The sequence below is a fragment of the Triticum urartu genome, chromosome 3A (genome assembly GCF_056163025.1).
Source record: "Triticum urartu cultivar PI428250 chromosome 3A, HENAU_Tu73, whole genome shotgun sequence".
NCBI lineage: Eukaryota > Viridiplantae > Streptophyta > Magnoliopsida > Poales > Poaceae > Triticum > Triticum urartu.
The window spans coordinates 159,833,747-159,844,346 of NC_141875.1; positions in this window are offsets into that span (position 1 = coordinate 159,833,747).

Genomic DNA, 10,600 nt, shown 5'->3' on the forward strand with positions numbered 1-10,600 from the left:
ACCGCGTTCTTGTAACGCTTTCGCTTAGCGATCTTCAAGGGTATGAAGATGCACTCCCTCTCTCTCGTTGCTAGCATCTCCTAGATTGATCTTGGTGACACGTAGGAATTTTTTTTGAATTATTACTACGTTCCCCAACAGTGCATCATGAGCTAGGTCTATGCGTAGATTCTATGCACGAGTAGAACACAAAGTAGTTGTGGGTGATGATTTGGTTAATTTGCTTACCGTTACTAGTCTTATCTTGATTTGGCGGCATTGTGGGATGAAGCGGCCCAGACCGACCTTACACGTACGCTTACGTGAGACAGGTTCCACCGACTGACATGCACTTATTGCATAAGGTGGCTAGCGGGTGTCTGTCTCTCCCACTTTAGTCGGATCGGATTTGATGAAGAGGGTCCTTATGAAGGGTAAATAGCAATTGGCATAGCACTGTAGTAGATTTTGCGTAGGTGATGTCGCTTGAAGCTACGTCGGTATTTCCCCAAAGAGGAAGGGATGATGCAACACAACGACGGTAGGTATTTCCCTCAGATATGAAACTAAGGTTATCGAACCAGTAGGAGAACCAAGCAACACAACGTAAACATCCCCTGCACACAAATAACAAATCCTCGCAACCCGACGTGTTAAAGGGGTTGTCAATCCCTTTCGGGGTACGACGCCTCAAGATAGGCAAACGGACGTGATATAAATTTGTAGTAGATTGATAGATCGAACACCAAATAAAATAAATAGAGAAAAATGCAGCAAGGTATTTTGGGGTTTTTTGGATTAATAGATCTGAAAATAAATGCAAGAGAAAAGTAGATCGCAAAGGCAAATATATGAGAAAGAAGACCCGGGGCCGTAGGTTTCACTAGTGGGCTTCTCTCGAGAAAAATAGCAAACGGTGGGTAAACAAATTACTGTTGTGCAATTGATAGAACCTCAAATAATTATGGCGATATCCAGGCAATGATCATTACATAGGCATCACGTCCAAGATTAGTAGACCGACTCCTGCCTGCATCTACTACTATTACTCCACACATCGACCGCTATCCAGCATGCATCTAGTGCATTAAGTTCATGGAAAATGGAGTAATGCAATAGGAACAATGACATGATGTAGACAAGATCCGTTTATCTATGGCGGTAGATATAGATACCATCTTTTTATCCTTAGTAGCAATGATACATATGTGTCGGTTCCCTTTCCGTCACTGGGATCAGGCACCGTAAGACCGAACCCACTACCGGGCACCTCTTCCCATTGCAAGATAAATAAATCAAGTTGGCCAAACAAAACTCAAATATCGGAGAAGAAATGCGAGGCTATAAGAGGTCATGCATAAAAGATATCAAAGAAACTCAAATACATTCATGGATATAAAAAGATAGATCTGATCATAAACTCAAAGTTCATCGATCCCAACAAACACACCACAAAAGAGTTACATCATATGGATCTCCAAGAGATCATTGTATTGAGAATCAAGAGAGAGAGAGAGAGAGAGATGAAGCCATCTAGCTACTAACTACGGACCCGAAGGTCTACAAAGAACTACTCACGCATCATCGAAGAGGCGCCAATGGAAGTGGTGAACCCTTCTGTGATGGTGTCTAGATTGGATCTGGTGGTTCTGGACTCTGCGGCGGCTGGATGAATATTTCGTCGACTCCCCTAGGGTCCTGGGATTTTTGGGGTGTTTATAGAGCAAACAGGCGGTCCAGGGGGCACCCGAGGTGGGCACAACCCACCAGGGCGCGCCTGGGCCTCCTGGCACGCCCTGGTGGGTTGTCCCCTCCTCGGGACTCCCCCCAAGTGCAACCAGGGCCCAACATCTTCCTCCTGGTCCATAAAAAATCTCCGTAAAGTTTCGTGGCATTTGGACTCCGTTTGATATTGATTTTCTGCGATATAAAAACATGGAAAAACAGCAACTGGCACTTGGCACTATGTCAATAGGTTAGTACCAAAAAATGATATAAAATAACTATAAAATGATTATAAAACATCCAAGATTGATAATAAAACAACGTGGAACAATCAAAAATTATAGATACATTGGAGACGTATCAGCATCCCCAAGCTTAACTCCTACTCGTCCTTGAGTAGGTAAGTGATAAAAACAGAATTTTTGATGTGGAGTGTTGTTCATCATGTCATATAATATTCTTTTCTTTATAGCATGGACATTTGGACTTTTATGTGATTCAAAGCAATAGTCTAGTTTTGACATAATAATTTAGATACTCAAGCATATCAACAAGCAACCATGTCCTTCAAAACAAGTTATCCCTAGCCCATCATGCTCAAACATTGATCCATTCATGAAACACACTCGAATATTAACTACACCCAATACTTAAGCACAATCATATTGCCTCCTAGTTGGTGTTTTTATAAGAGAAGATGGAGACTCAAAATAAAAATAAAAATTGCATAAAGTAAAGATAGGCCCTTCACAGAGGGAAGTAGGGATTTGTAGAGGTGCCAGAGCTCAAAGCGAAAAAATTTGAGATAAAAATATTTTGGGAGGTGTATCCATCCCGCCAATGAAAACGACTTAGAGTTCCCAATACTTTCCATGCATATATATATCATAGGCAGTTCCCAAACAGAAAATAAAGTTTATTTCTTTTTCCACCATAACTTTCACTTTCCATGGCTAGCCGTATCCACGGTTGCCCTCCATACCAACACTTTCCAAGGAATTTATTATTTAACAACATAAAGTAAATTCATTTGTTTTTGCATTTCGGGGCTGGGCATCCCTAATACCTTTGCCCTACTCTCGTGCAATGACAAGTGAATAAACACTCATCTCGAGAATACCACATCTAGCATGGAAAATATTAGCCACCCCTCATCGCTCCGCGAGCAAAACAAACACACAAAAGAGAAGTTTATTTTGAAAATTAGAGATGGCACATGCAAATTTTCTTAGAACGGAAAAAGAATACCGCATATAGGTAGGTATAATGGACTCATGTGGCAAAACTGGTTTAAAGGATTTTGGATGCACAAGTAGAGGCCATACTTAGTGCAAAATGAAGGCTAGCAAAAGATTGGGAAGCGACCAACCAAGAAATGAATAATCTCATAAGCAAGAATTAAGCATAATTAACACCGAATAATACACCAAAAGTAGGATATAATTTCATTGCATGATTATTGACTTTTGTGCATGCATAGGAAATCACAAACCTTAACACCAATATTCTTACTAAAGCATAATTACTCATCAAGATGACTCACATATCACATCATCATATCTCAAAACTATTACTAAGAATTAAACTTTTTTTATCCAATGATCTTCATGACATTTTTTTTCTTTATCCTTCTTGGATATCTATCACCTTGGGACTAATTTTCATGTGTTGCTTTTCATAAGTGAAGATCATGAGCATAACAAATTTTCTTTCTCTCAAAATAATTTAAATGAAGCAAGAGAGAATATCTTCAAAATTTTACTAACTCTCAAATAAATCTAAGTGAAGCAAGAGATCATTTCTTCAAAAATAACAAAGCACACCATGCTAAAAAATATATAAGTGAAGCACTAGAGCAAGTCCATTGCTCATAAAAATTTAAGTGAAGCATAGAGAGCAATTCTAACAAGTCAAGATATAATTTTGGCTCTCTCAAATAGGTGTGTCCAGCAAGGATTGATGACTTAAAACACAAAATAAAACAAGTAAAGACACATATCATACAAGACGCTCCAAGCAAAACACATATCATGTGATGAATAAAAATATAGTCTCGAGTAAAATACCGATAGTTGTTGGAAGAAAGCGGGGATGCCACTCGGGGGCATCCCCAAGCTTAGTTGGTTGCTCATTCTTGGATAATAGTTTGTGGGTGTCGGGGCATCCCCAAGCTTACGCTCTTACATCCTCCCTTCATCCATCATAAGATAACCCAAAACTTGAAAACTTCAATCACACAAAACTCAACAAAGCCTTCGTGAGATCCGTTAGTATAAGAATAATAAATAACTACTATAAGTGTTGTATCAAACCAATTCATATTTTGTTTTTGTATTATATCTACTGTATTCCAACTTTTCTATGGAAAAAACTCATCAAAGAAAACCATAAAGCCATCAAAACAAGCAAACAACACAAAGAAAATAGAATCTGTCAAAACAGAACAGTCTGTAGCAATCTGACTATTCCGAATACTTCTGTAACTCAAAAAACTCTGGAAAATTAGGACGACCTAATAAATGTGTATATTGATCTACTATAATTGGAATAGGTATTTATCGCTCTCTGGTAAAAATCGAAAATTAATTTCGTGAGCGTAAAACTTTCTGTTTTTACAGCAAGATCAAACAACTATTGCCCAAGAAGATCCTAAAGGCTTTACTTGGCACAAACACTAATTAAACACAAAAAACACAATCATAACAGTAGCATAATTGTGCTAACACTAAAAAACAGGAAGCAAAAAGCAAAAATAAATTTTATTCATTGGGGTTGCCTCCCAACAAGCGCTATAGTTTTACGCCCTTAGCTAGGCATAAGGCAAGGATCTAAGTTTTGTCATCTTTGGTTCGAGATCCATAAGATGCACTCATGATTGATTCATAAGGTAGCCTAATTCTTGTTCTAGGAAAGTGTTCCATACCCTTCATCAAAGGAAATTGGAACTTAATATTGCCTTCTTTCATATCAATCACGGCACCGGTAGTGTGTAAAAATGGTTTACCAAGAATAATTGGACAAGATAGATTGCAATCAATATCAAGAACAATAAAATCTATGGGCACATAATTCCTATTTGCAAGAATAAGAACATCATTAATTCTTCCCATAGGCTTTTTAATAGTAGAATCCGCCAAGTGCAAATTCAAGGAACATTCTTCAATATTGGTAAGACCAAGCACATCACATGAAGATTTTAGAATTGTAGAAACACTAGCACCCAAGTCACACAAAGCAAAACACTCATAATTTTTAATCTTGACTTTGATAGTAGGTTCCCACTCATCATGCATTTTTGTAGGAGTTGAAACTTCCAATTCCAATTTCTCTTCAAGAGCTTTCATCATAGAATCAACAATATGTTTAGTAAAAGCTTTGTTTTGTTCGTAAGCATGGGGTGAATTCATCATGGATTTCAACAAAAACGTGTGCCGACCCCTATGCATAAGTTCACGAGGTCATGAAACTCGCAAGTTGATCACCAGAACATACGTCAAGTGGATCACGTGATATCCCATTGTCACCACAGATAAGCACATGCAAGACATACATCAAGTGTTCTCAAATCCTTAAAGACTCAATCCGATAAGATAACTTCAAAGGGAAAACTCAATTCATCACAAGAGAGTAGAGGGGGAGAAACATCATAAGATCCAACTATAATAGCAAAGATCGCGATACATCAAGATCATACCACCTCGAGAACACAAGAGAGAGAGAGATCAAACACATAGCTACTGGTACATACCCTCAGCCCCGAGGGTGAACTACTCCCTCCTCGTCATGGAGAGCGCCGGGATGATGAAGATGGCCACCGGAGAGGGAAACCCTCTCCGGCAGGGTGCCGGAACGGGTCTAGATTGGTTTTCGGTGGCTACGAAGGCTTCTGGCGGCGGAACTCCCGATCTATTCTGTTCCCCGATGTTTTTAGGGTATATGGACATATATAGGCAAAAGAAGTCGGTCAGGGGAGCCACGAGGGGCCCACGAGGGTGGGGGCGCGCCCAGGGGGTAGGGCGCGCCTCCCTGCCTCGTGGCTTCCTCTAAGCTTCCCTAACGTCTACTCCAAGTCTCCTGGATTGCTTTCGTTCCAAAAATAACTCTCCCGAAGGTTTCATCCCGTTTGGACTCCGTTTGATATTCCTTTTCTTCGAAACACTGAAATAGGCAAGAAAACAACAATTTGGGCTGGGCCTCTGGTTAATAGGTTAGTCCCAAAAATAATATAAAAGTGTTTAGTAAAGCCCATAAACATCCAAAACAGATAATATAATAGCACGAATGCTTCATAAATTATAGATACGTTGGAGACGTATCATGCAGCACAACGGCGATAGGTATTTCTCTCAGATATGAAACCAAGGTTATCGAACCAGTAGGAGAACCAAGCAACGCAACGTAAACATCCCCTGCACACAAATAACAAATCCTCGCAACCCGACGTGTTAAAGGGGTTGTCAATCCCTTTCGGGGTACGACGCCTCAAGATAGGTAAACGGACGTGAGATAAATTTGTAGTAAATTGATAGATCGAACGCGAAATAAAATAAATAGAGAAAAATTGTAGCAAGGTATTTTTGGGTTTTTGGATTAATAGATCTGAAAATAAATGCAAGAGAAAAGTAGATCGCAAAGGCAAATATATGAGAAAGAAGACCCGGGAGCCATAGGTTTCACTAGTGGCTTCTCTCGAGAAAAATAGCAAACGATGGGTAAACAAATTACTGTTGGGCAATTGATAGAACCTCAAATAATTATGACGATATCCAGGCAATGATCATTACATAGGCATCATGTCCAATATTAGTAGACCGACTCCTGCCTGCATATACTACTATTACTCGACACATCGACCGCTATCCAGGATGCATCTAGTGTATTAAGTTCATGGAAAAACGGAGTAATGCAATATGAACGATGACATGATGTAGACGAGATCCGTTCATCTGTGGAGGTATATATAGATCCCATCTTTTTATCCTTAGTAGCAATGATACATACGTGTCGGTTCCCTTTCTGTCACTAGGATCAAGCACTGTAAGATCAAACCCACTACCGGGCACCTCTTCCCATTGCAAGATAAATAAATCAAGTTGGCCAAACAAAACCCAAATATCGGAGAAGAAATACGAGGCTATAAGAGATAATGCATAAAAGAGATCAAAGAAACTCAATTAATTTCATGGATATAAAAAGATAGATCTGATCATAAACTCAAAGTTCATCGGTCCCAACAAACGCACCCCAAAAGAGTTACATCATATGGATCACCAAGATACCATTGTGTTGAGAATCAAGAGAGAGAGATGAAGCCATCTAGCTACTAACTACGGACCTGAAGGTCTACAAAGAACTACTCACGCATCATCGAAGAGGCGCCAATGGAAGTGGTGAACCCCTCTGTGATGGTGTCTAGATTGGATCTAGTGGTTCTGGACTCTGCGGCGGCTGGATGAATATTTCGTTGACTCCCCTAGGGTTCTGGGATTTTTGGGGTGTTTATAGAGCAAATAGGCGGTCCAGGGGGCACCCGAGGTGGGCACAACCCACCAGGGCGCGCCTGGGCCTCCTGGCACACCCTGGTGGGTTGTCCCCTACTCGGGACTCCCCCCAAGTGCAACCAGGGCCCAACATCTTCCTTCTGGTCCATAAAAAATCTCCGTAAAGTTTCGTGGCATTTGGACTCCGTTTGATATTGATTTTCTGCGATGTAAAAAACATGGAAACAACAGCAACTGGCACTTGGCACTATGTCAATAGGTTAGTACCAAAAAATGATATAAAATGACTATAAAATGATTATAAAACATCCAAGATTGATAATAAAATAGCATGGAACAATAAAAAATTATAGATGCGTTGGAGACGTATCAGTAGGTAAGAAACATTCTTGCTAGAAACCCATAGCAGCTACGTAAAACATGCAACAACAATTAGATGACGTCTAACTTGTTTTTGCAGGGTATGCTATATGATGTGATATGTCCAAAAGGATGTGATGAATGATATATGTGATGTATGAGATTGATCATGTTCTTTTAATAGGAATCACGACTTGCATGTCGATAAGTATGACAACCGACAGGAGCCATAGGAGTTGTCTTAATTTATTGTATGACCTGCGAGTCAATGTAAACGCCATGTAATTACTTTACTTTATTGCTAACCATTAGCCATAGTAGTAGAAGTAATAGTTGGCGAGACAACTCACTACTGCAGGATGCTGCTAACGCGACACTACGATCAGAGACCCTTCGACAAAACTGTGTGCGATGCAATAATCGCAAACGGCGGTGTAAAAAAACCATAAAAAAAGGTGCAAAAGGTTTGCAATGGCGGAACCATCAAACACGGTTCAGATTTAAGTTGCGTGGGCGATCCAGGGCATACGGTTCAGTCCAATGAACTGTTTGCGATGAGGCGGAACAAAAGAAACGGGCAGCCTGATGAAGGCATGTGCGATATAGAGCATACGGTTCACTCGGATGAACTGTTTGTGATTAGGCAACACAAAAGAAATGGTCAGCCAGATCAAGGTGTGTGTGATTGAGGGCATACGCTTTAGAAGTATTAACTGTTTGCGATTAGGCAACAAAACAAAAACGGGTCAGCCAGATCAAAGTGTCTGCGATTGATGCCATACACTTCACATGGATGAACTGTTTGCGATTAGCCACAACAAACTGAAACAGTTAGATAGATCAACGTGTGTGCGCTAGATGGGCACACACATTCTAATTAAAATAAGCATGTGCGATGATAATAACGAGCGCGCATGGTTGTTGGAACAAGACGTGTGCTGACATTGCCTATTGTGGTGCACCCTATGGTGCAAAAACCACGTACGCGGCCGAGAAGGCATACGTGCCCACGTTACGCCTTCCGGGAATAGTGCCGCGCTTATAACCCTCAGTAAATTTTGAGCATGCATCCCGTCACATTTTTTTAGAAGAACAGGAAGGCCGCGTCCCCGTCACATTCCAAATTGCAAACCTATTCACACTGATCAAAACCTAAACGGTTTCCCACTTAGGAGTGTATTACTACTCGGTTATAAACACTACTACTCCAAGATGACTGCACATTCCTCCTCAACTCCTCATCCACAAAAACAAACAAGTCATTCATCATCGTTCCCTTGCATCTGCCATGGCCAGCGTGAGTTCTAGGTTGAGAGATTGCCACCAGGGAGAGGCGAGCCTGGAAGAGGAAGCACGAGAGATGTCCCGCCTCGCCGCGAAAGCAGCCAACATGTCCCTCCGCATGGCCGTAGCAGCAGAGAGGTCCCGCCGCGCCGCTGAAGCAGCATGGAGGTCCCGCCGCGCTGTAAATGCAGCAGATTGGTCCGGCCGCGCCGCGGAAGCAGAAGAGATGTCCCGCCGCGCCGCGAATGCAGCAGAGATGTCCTCCCGCGCCATGGCGGCCAGGGAAAATGTTTCGCAGCAGGCGAGGACTCTTACAAGCGCATGCGTGCGCTCGTCCTTAGGCAGATGGATCAGATCTCCAGGTGGGTGAGGTTGCAGGATGACTGATAACCCACAAGTATAGGGGATCGCAACAGTTTTCGAGGGTAGAGTATTCAACCCAAATTTATTGATTCGGCACAAGGGGAGCCAAAGAATATTCTCAAGTATTAGCAGCTGAGTTGTCAATTCAACCACACCTGGAAACTTAATATCTACAACAAAGTATTTAGTAGCAAAGTAATATGATAGTAGTGGTAACGGTAGCAAAAGTAATATTTTTGGTTTTATAGTGATTGTAACAGTAGCAATGGAGAAGTAAATAAGCAAAGAATAATATATGAAAAGCTCGTAGGCAATGGATCAGTGATGGAGAATTATGTCGGATGCGATCAATCATGCAACAGTTATAACATAGGGTGACACAGAACTAGCTCCAGTTCAGCAATGTAATGTAGGCATGTATTCCGAATATAGTCATACGTGCTTATGGAAAAGAACTTGCATGGCATCTTTTGTCCTACCCTCCTGTGGTATCGGGGTCCTATTGGAAACTAAGGCATATTAAGGCCTCCTTTTAATAGAGTACCAGACCAAAGCATTAACACATAGTGAATACATGAACTCCTCAAACTACGGTCATCACCGGTAAGTATCCCGATTATTGTCACTTCGGGGTTAACGGATCATAACACATAATAGGTGACTATAGACTTGCAAGATAGGATCAAGAACTCACATATATTCATGAAAACATAATAGGTTCAGATCTGAAATCATGGCACTCGGGCCCTAGTGACAAGCATTAAGCATAGCAAAGTCATAGCAACATCAATCTCAGAACATAATGGATACCAGGGATCAAACCCTAACAAAACTAACTCGATTACATGATAAATCTCATCCAACCCATCACCGTGCAACAAGCCTACGATGGAGTTACTCACGCACGGCGGTGAGCATCATGAAATTGGTGATGGAGAAATGTTGATAATGATGATGGCGATGGATTCCCCTCTCCGGAGCCCCAAACAGATTCCAGATTAGCCCTCCCGAGAGAGATTAGGGCTTGGCATCGGCTCCGTATCATAAAATGCGATGAATCATTCTCTCTGATTTTTTTCTCCCCGAACACGAATATATAGAGTTGGAGTTGAGGTCGGAGGAGCACCAGGGGCCCCACGAGTGTCAGTGTCAAAACCGGCGGATCTCGGGTAGGGGGTCCTGAACTGTGCGTCTAGGATCGATGGTAACAGGAGACGGGGGACACGATGTTTACCCAGGTTTAGGCCCTCTCTATGGAGGTAATACCCTATTTCCTGCTTGATTGATCTTGATGAGTATGAGTGTTACAAGAGTTGATCTACCACGAGATCGTAATGGCTAAACCCTAGGAGTCTAACCTGTATGACTATGGTAATGTACGTCTCCTT